The following is an 8997-nucleotide window of genomic DNA, read 5'->3' as shown; positions in this document are numbered from 1 at the left end:
ACTCAGTGCCAGAAAGGGCTGCCTGTCAGGAGCTCAGCTTCTTTCTCTGTTCCTATAAAACCCCCATGTCAGTCTGAAACCCTGTCAGGAGACTTCTGAGACCAGTGTTGCATGGTTTCATCAAAGGGCATGTGACCATGCTCAGTCATGTCTGACCCTGGGGATTGTAGCCCGCCAGGCTCCTCTGCCCTTGGAATTTTTCAGGCAAGAATACTGGAGCGGGCTGCCATTTCCTCCTCCAGAGAATCTTCCCAACTCAGGGATCAAATCCCCTTCTCCTGTGTCTCCTGCATTGGCAGATGGGTTCTTTACCACTGAGCCACCCAGGAAGCCTTTTCATCAAAAGGTCCCTGGGAAAATAGAACCACTGCCGGCCCCCCGTGTCCGCACTGGGGATGAGTCCCATCAGGGCCCCGGGCCTCACAGACGACAGGGAGCTCTTGCCCTCAGGACTGGCTCCTCCTCCCAACCAGCTGCTGGTTAGAGGCCCAGGCATCCCCATCCTGGCTCCAGGCTCCAGGGCCTGGCTTCTGGGACAGCTTAGGGGTAAGGAAGACCCTCACACTCCTATACTTGCCTGGGGTCAAAATGTCTTAAAATCGGCACCTCGCAGATCATGGAGGGCTCAGTGTTTCCAGCGAGTATGGGGGAAACACGGGGCGTGAGGTTCCTACGTGTGCAGGGCATTCCCAGTGCAGAGGTCTGTGCGTTTCCCCGGCCAGTCAGCTCCCCACGTCATCCTCCCAGGAAGCCCAGACCCAGGGTCACCAGGGCAGAGGCCCTCTCTCCCTTTATGTGTAGCTGTCAGTCCTACAGTGAGGAACCCGGTGCCCACCCTCCGCCGTTTCTCTGTGTGCTGCTCCTTTCCAGATGGCATGTTCAGAGGTTTGAGCATTCTCAGCTGCCACACCCTGGAGAGACCTCTGTAAAATCAAGCCCACTGTTTATGAAAGCTCCGTTTTGCCTTTAGTCTACAGATTCTGCTCTTTCCCACAGTTGTCAGCGCCTTTTGCCTCATCCCGCACAGTGAGGTTTTTCTATGTAGTTCTACTACAGTCAGATGCGGTGTCCCATTGTGTGTTCCACTCCTACACCCAAAATAACTAAAGTCAAATAGATTATAATCAACCCCTTGGGCTATACACATCTGCAGGCTCAGACAAATGCATAGTGACAGGTATCCATTCTAAAGTATCACATGGAATCCTTTAAACCCCCACCCCATGCTCTACTTATTATCTGTGTAGCTTTGCCTCATCCAGGATGTCATAAATGGGGTCACACTGATGTAGGAGATAGCTGGGCTCCAGGTTAGACACTAGCAACTGGCCTCCTGTTTGCATTTCACGGGGGATGAGGAAGTGGGCTTCAGCTGGATACTCACAACAGTTAGCATTTCCTGAGACAAGGGACAGCTGGACCCCGGTTACGGCATTTACAATCAACCTCCTGTTTGCCCTCTGAAATGGCAGTAACAACAGAAACAGGGTAAATAGCCAGGGTTTGTCTCTTGGAAACACCTTAAAGTAACAGTCATGGCAATAGTCAAGGTAATAGTCAAGGCAAGGACAAAGAGGGGCAAAACCCTGTGTGAGAAAAGGAGTCAGGAATCGCTGTTCCCCCTCCTTCGGGACAAAGGAGACACTCCACATGCACAGGAAGGCTCTTTGTGGGTTGAAAGTCTGGGGACAGTGCCAGGTCAGAATGAGTCTGGCGCCTCCCTTCACTTTGAGGTCCATTTTGGCCGAGGGGTGTGTGCACACCAAGGGGAGGGTCCCAGCGTAGATCAGGTTGAAAAAGAAACCAGGTAACTGTCTGAAGGAAGACAAAGACCCGGAAGATCCGACCTGTATGAATGACTTAACCGCCTCTTTACTGCGCTCCTCCTCACCAGGGGGGCTGCCCACACACTTTCTCTCCGGATGTGCGTCTCTGCCTTGCTTCTGTCTCAACTAAACAAATGGTTTCTCTCTGTGCTCTCCCACTTGTTGTTATGCTATGTCTATAATAATGAATTTTATACTTGCATTTACAGTCTCTGCCTCCGGGATAAATGCATTTTTTCTCTGGGACAAAGACTCAAGGGAAAATATCTTCTAGCCCGTAGCCCTTGCTGCTCTGGTGTCTAGGATCCCTGGCTTTCATCCAGGCTGGCCAGGTTCAGTTCTTGGGCAGGGAATTAAGATCCCGCTTCATGCCCTGCTCACTGTCTTACCAAGTCCAAGCTCACTCTGCTCGTCGCACAACAGGCCAATGAATCCAAGAGACTAGGTGTTGAGGCAATGAAGAGACTTTAATTGGGGAGCCAGCTGACTGAGAAGACCGCAGGCTAGTGCCTCAAAATATCCGTCTTGTCAGGGCCTGGTGGCCATGCTTTTTTATGGATCAGAAATGGAGGGAGGTGAGGAAACAAAGCAAGAAGACTTTTCAATCCTTGCAGATGTCTCCTAGAATGGCAAGCCTCAGGCAGGGGGATGTGTTAGTCTCACTTCCTTACAGTCCTTCATAGGGGGCTCAGATTATCTCCCAGAGGCAGGCCATTATGTATATTTATTATAATAAAAAAGGGTTAAAGTCATAGAAGCAGATCCAGTGTAAATTTAAAATTAACCCTCCCTGGTTACAACTGCTGCCTCGTTGAGTTCAATAGTGTGTGCAGCTTCTTTACACTGGATTCTTTCACTAACAGTGTATGAGTTGATGGTTTATTCCTTTGTATTGCTAAGCAGTGTTCCATTGCATATGCTTGTAAAGAAAAACAATTTTCCTTCTACCCTTCCAGATTCTTGGTAGAGACTTTCCCTGTAAAAAAGAAGAAACAGATTACCAGGAGAAAAACAGAAGTTTAATAACCTGTATATCTCCTATATGTGTTTTCCTGGCGGCTCCGATGGTAAAGAATCCACCTGCAATGCGGGAGACCTGAGTTTGATCCCTGGGTTGGGAAGATCCCCTGGAGGAGGGCACAGCAACGCACTCCAGTATTCTTGCCTGGAGAGCCCCCCTGGACGGAGGAGAGGAGCCTGGCGGGTTACAGTCCACGGAGTTGCAAAGAGTCGGACATGACTGAGCGACTAAGCACATACCTCCTGTATATACAAGAGCTACCCAGAAAAAGTGAGGTACTCCCTGTAACGTCCAAGGCCATTATTTAAAATACTATCTTCAGATAAAAACAATAGGAGAAAGTCCTTGGGGGAGGTTATCATGCGAAACACAGTAAAGAAATGTATGATTATTTGCAGATTTAAGTCAGGGCTCCACCATTGAAAAGAGCTACTTGAGATTTAATCATCCTTCTATTTCTGGTGCAAAGAGGGATAGCCATTAAATATGGAAATTTTTCTATGGTAAATGTCCTTCATCTCCATACAGTTTTCTGAGATTCCTGTTTTTTTTTCTTTTCTTTTTTTTTAATAAGACTGAAATATTCCTTATGCCGGAAAGGCATATCTTGGGGCGGCATATTCTGTTTGCCTTGACATGGATGTTTCCCACTTTGCTTGTGCATTCATCTATTGAAGGATATCCTTATTTGTTCAAGTTTGTAGCTATTATGAATAGTGCTGCTGTGCATAATTTCATCCTTGTTTGAATTTGGAGATAGGTTTTCAAAGCAGTTGACTAAATACTGAGCATCCCAAGGTGAGACTTGTTTAGCTGTGGAAAAAACTGCCCAGCTGTCTTACAAAGTGGCTGTACAGGCATCCCACCGTTAGGGGAAGCACACTGACTGAGACCGCCCACCCTGCCCAGGCACCATGGTAACCATTTGCATGAGTTGTTTTACGACAGGAGGTCCTGGTAAGGAACACAGAACTCATGAGCCACCACCAACTGAAAGAGTTTGGGAAAGGTCAAAAGGAGACACCATATGTCCAACCACCTCCCAGAATCCTCTCTGGCATCCATCTTGGCTGAACAGGGTGTGCACTGTTGTAGCCACGCTCTCCGGGAAGCAAACTCTTTCAGAAGGACAACGCAAATACTGAAGAGCAATTTATTACATGGGTGGGTCCAAGGCAGAGTCTCCTCTTAGCCAAGGACCCCGACCAGTTTTTGTGACAACCTTATATACCATAAGTGTACGTGCCCAAACTCACATCCCCAGATTCCTTGAAACTAGTCTGGATAGTGTAAAGGAGAGATATAATCAAGGGTAGCTATGATGTATATGCAGTAAGTCTTAGTTGGATAAACAGGGTAACATATATCAATAGATATTGTACAGATAATTTGTTTTGCTTTGGGGTAAATTAGTACACTCCCTTGGTGACAGGATGTCTTGGTACGAGTCCTGAAGGCCTTTTATCCGGGGGTCACTTTTCCAATTGATACGTCATCTCCATGGATACTGGGCACATAATTTAGTGTCCATCGGGTGAGCACCCAAGCATATAGTCCAAAGTTCACAGGGGTTTCAAGACAGAGACTGATTTTCAAGACGGAATCTGTTCGGCCTACTTTCCTCCTTCAGCACCACCAGGCAGGACTCTGAGTCAGAATGATTGGCTAAAGACAACCCGGAAACTAATCCCATCACCATAAAACCTGGGTTCCCTTCCCCTACTGCTCTCCATCCGGGCGCCCTTCCCAATAAAGTCTCTTTCTTTGTCAGCACGTGTGTCTCCTCGGACAATTCATTTCCGAGTGTTAGACAAGAGCCCAGTTTTGGGGCCTGGAAGGGGTCCCCCTTCCTGCAACACCACCAGCAGTGAAGGAGAGCTTCTGTTGTTCCTCATCCTCCAGCAATCGCTACTGTCATATATTCGGAGCACAGCGGTGCTAATAGGTGCGGTGTGTTAACTCATGATTTTAAATGTTATTCCCTAGTAGTATGATACTTTTGTATAATTTTTGTATGATATTTAGCATCTGCATATCCCGTTTGGCCAGGTGTTTCTGGTTAGATCCTTACCCATTTTTTTTTTTTAAACTGGGGCTGTTTTAGAGGCCTTTGTCTATTGTAGGTCCAAATCCTTTATTAGATATGTGTTTGCAAATATTTTTCTCCCAGTTTGTGGCTTGTCTTTAGACTTTCTGAATAAGGTCTTTCAGGGGAGAAAACTTTAATTTTATAAAGTCCACATATTTTTTTCTTTTGTATATTGACGTTTTCTGTGTTAAAACTCAAAGCTCATGATCTGCAGACCAAAGCCAAGGTCATGTATATTTTCTTATATATACATGTAATTTTGATTGTTTTGCATTTTAAATGTCTGTTAATAAATCTGAGTGAATTTTGTGTAAGTTTGACAGTTTGTGTTTACAGTCATTTCATTTCATATGGTTTCCAGTTGATTGTTCTGTAACTATTTTGGAGAAGTCATAAGATATTCATCTCTATTTCAGTTTGAATTTCTTATCTGCAGCAGAACTCCACATATCTGCTCCACGGCCCCCTGGAGCCTGCTCCCTCTGAGATCCAGGAAACAGGAGGACCTACCAAACCGAGCCCATCCCTCATCAATGAGGTCAGGCTGCCCGCTGTCTCTTCAGACTGCGTTCTTTCACTGAGTAATATGCACGTGAGATTTAACCATGCCTTTTGAGGGTTGGTGGTACATGTCTTTCTACTGCTGAGTAATACTCCATCGCATGTGTATGGGAGGAACAACAATTTTCATTCTGCCCTTCCACAATAAAAGACAAATCACCAGGAGAAAAAACAGAAGCATACCTCCTCTCTGCTTCCCTGGTGGCTTAGTGGTAAAGAATCCACCTGCAAAACAGGAGAGACGGGTTTGATCCCTGGGTTGTGAAGATCCCCTGGAGAAGGAGTTGGCAACCCACTCCAGTATTCTTGCCTGGGGAATCCCATAGACAGAGGAGCCTGCGGGGCTACAGTCCATGGGATCCCAGAGTTGAACATGACTTAGTGACTAAAACAACAAATGCCTACTGTATACAGGGGAGCTACCAAAGAAAAGTGAGTCACTCCCTGAAATGTCCTAAGCCATCACCTTAAATACCATCTTCAGCTGAAGACAGAAGTAAGACCTTGGGGAATGGGAGAAGCTGGTTATGGAAGGTTATCATGCAAGACACAATAAAGAAGGATGATTGTTGGTAGATTTAAGGTGGGACCTTTCCATTGATAAGTTACTTGAGTTAATTATCCTTCTATTTCTGGTGCAAACAGGGGCAACCCTTAAATGCAGAGATTTCTCTGTTGTAAATGTCCTTCACAAAAGGCAATTGCTACTTAGTTGACTGAGAGTCCTCTTTTTTTTCCCCCTTGAATTCGACGTGAATAATCCTCACACCAGAGAGGCTTATTTTGGGGTGGCCAGCTCTACTTGCCTTCAAGTTTTTAACTATTATGAATAGTGCTGCTGTGCAGAAGTTCATCTTTGTTTGCATTTGGGCATGGATTTTTCAAAGCAGTTTCTTAAATACTGGAGATAGCGATTGTTGGATCCCAAGGTGAGGTTTGTTTAGCTTCGGAGAAAACTGCCCAACTGTTTTACAAAGTGGCTGTGCATGCGTCCCATCAGCAGTGAGGGGACTTTCCTTTTGTTCCTCAGCCTCCAGTAATTGGTATTGTCATATATTTAGAATTTAGCAGTCCTAATAATATGTGATGTGATATCTCATGATTTTAATTTGTAATTCCCTAATGGTGTATGATGTTGAACATGTTTTTGTTTTTGACTATCTGTATATCTTTTTTTGGCTGGTTGTCTGTTCAGATCCTTACTCATTTTTTATGGGGTTGTTCAAGAGGTCTTTGTCTATTTTGAGTCCAAATCCTTCATCACATGTGAGTTTTGCAAATACTTGTCTCCCAGATTGTGTCTTGTCTTTTGATTTTCTGAATAAGACCTTTAAGAATCAGTTCAGTTCAGTTACTCAGTCATGTCAGACTCTTTGCGACCCCATGGACTGCAGCACACCAGGCCTTCCTGTCCATCACCAACTCCCGGAGTTTACTCAAACTCATGTCCATTGAGTCAGTGATGCCATCCAACCATCTCATCCTCTGTCATCCCCTTCTCCTCCTGCCTCCAATCTTTCCTAGCATCAGGGTCTTTTCAAAGGAGTCACCTCTTTGCATCAGGTGGCCAAAGTGTTGGAGTTTCAGCTTCAGCATCAGTCCTTCCAATAAATATTCAGGAGTGATTTCCTTTCAGATGGACTGGTTCGATCGCCTTGAAGGCCACAGGACTCTCAAGAGTCTTCTTCAACACCACAGTTCAAAAGCATCAAATCTTCGGCCCTCAGCTTTCTTTATAGTCCAACTCTCACATCCATACATGACTACTGTAAAAACCATAGCCTTGACTAGATGGACCTTTGTTGGTGAAGTAACGTCTCTGCTTTTTAATATGCTGTCTAGGTTGGTCATAACTTTTCTTCTAAGGAGAAAGTGTCTTAATTTCATGGCTGCAGTAGTTGTGCATGGGCTTAGTTGCTCCATGGCAGGCTGGATCTTCCCAGATCAGGGATTGAACCCATGTCTCCTGCGTTGGTAGGTGGATTTTAACCACTGCACCACCACGGAAGTCATTCCACTCCCTCCTTCCTGCCAACCTCCTACTTAAAAAAAGACTAAAAGCAACCTGTTTAGTAAGTTTTCAGGAGTCTGAGCTCTGAGGTCAGAGTCTGTGGTGTCATTCTCCCAAAGGCTTCAGATACCAGTTGTGCTCATGAATCTGGCAACCAGGGTGGGTCTGGCGGCTGAAGACAGGCTTGGCCTCTGGAGCTCTGCCTTCACCGACTCACGCAGGGTCCCTGAGCCCTGGTAGCCAAGCAGAGCGGCACGCAGGCGGGGCTGGTACAGCTATGGGACCGCTGCATTCAGAGTGGAGCCTGCGGCGGAGGCAGCTGGCTGTCCTGTCCCCGTGACTGCTGCTGTCCTGTGTGTCCGTGCAGGGCAGTCACGGTGTCAGGTGAGGCCTGGCCGCTGTCGTGGGGACAGGATGGGACCTCAGACAGCTCACATCCCCACCCCACCCCACCCCCGCGTCAGGTCGTGGCTTGTGGCTGCTGTCAGCTCCCTGGGCTGGGAGGCTGTGTAACGCACCAGCCCCATTGCTCATGGTCAGCTGAGACCCCAAGCTCTGGGGTAGCACACCATCCCTGCCACCATGCAGGTCGTCCCACTTCTGTGAGGGAGGGCCTGTGTGGGGCTGTGGGTGATGGGGGATTTGGGGGTGTTGTGGGCTGGTCCAGGAGTCAGCTTTTTGAGGGGAAGAGAGGGGAGCAGAGGGGAGGGAGAAGCTTTGAATTGCTCAGGCCTGCAGGGGATTCCAGGCCCAGCTCCGGTGGGAGGTGCAGGTGAGAAGCCCCTGCAAGTTGCTCGGTCCCCACCGTATTTCAGTTGAAGCCCCTCTGCCTGCACCACCCCTAACTCTCCCTCCCGCGGCCCCTGCCTAAAGCCACAGAAGATGGGGAGTCTATACGACTTCCCTTCCTGTAGGGAAACCAAGCCACAGACAAACGTGTTCCTTTAAGAAAGCATGAAAGAAACGAGAAAATACTAGTGCGGGTTATTACTGACACAGTTCATGTAGACGCTTCAGAAGCCTGGCACAGGGAGGGAACTGAGGGCCGTTGCCCCCAGTCCTGGAGTTTGCACCCTCCGCCCCCCGTCCCACGGCCCACTCTCCCCTTGGTGTCTTCTGGTGACCGGCCGAACTTCAGCCTCCTGAACCCATCCTGGAAGGATCAGGCCGGGGCAGAGGTCATTCACAGAGGGGAGGGTGTGGTCGACTCTTTAGCACGCCATTGCCTCCACTCTGTGTTGGAGCTCAGTTCTGGGTCAAAGCAAGCGTGGCTTCCTGATGCGGTCACCACCTTCACTCACTGGGGGGTCTTTGTGCCCACCTTGTCCCCTCGTGCAGCCTGGTCACCCCTGGGACCCGTGTGTGCGTATCTGCTCTGCTCACAGCACACCCTGGGGTCCATCCGACTTCACTCATAAAAGGGACGTGTAAGGATGAACTATTCCATAGTTAAGAATTTCAAGGTCGTGACAGTATTGACCAGAGCACG

At 47.8% G+C, this 8997-nt stretch overlaps 1 long non-coding RNA gene across 1 annotated transcript; it reads left to right on the top strand.

Moving 5' to 3' along the window:
• The first annotated feature begins 1288 nt into the window (after positions 1-1288).
• Positions 1289-5244, top strand: LOC145520238 (uncharacterized). The gene is made up of 2 exons (XR_014064334.1): positions 1289-1488; positions 2783-5244. It is a non-coding gene; the product is annotated as an uncharacterized LOC145520238 (long non-coding RNA).
• Positions 5245-8997: the final 3753 nt, after the last annotated feature.

This window comes from Giraffa tippelskirchi, chromosome 9 (assembly GCF_054371585.1).
Source record: "Giraffa tippelskirchi isolate mGirTip1 chromosome 9, T2T-mGirTip1v1.2.pri, whole genome shotgun sequence".
Lineage (NCBI taxonomy): Eukaryota > Metazoa > Chordata > Mammalia > Artiodactyla > Giraffidae > Giraffa > Giraffa tippelskirchi.
The sequence above is the reverse complement of the archived record's forward strand: the minus strand, read 5'-3'. Positions and strand labels throughout refer to the sequence as shown.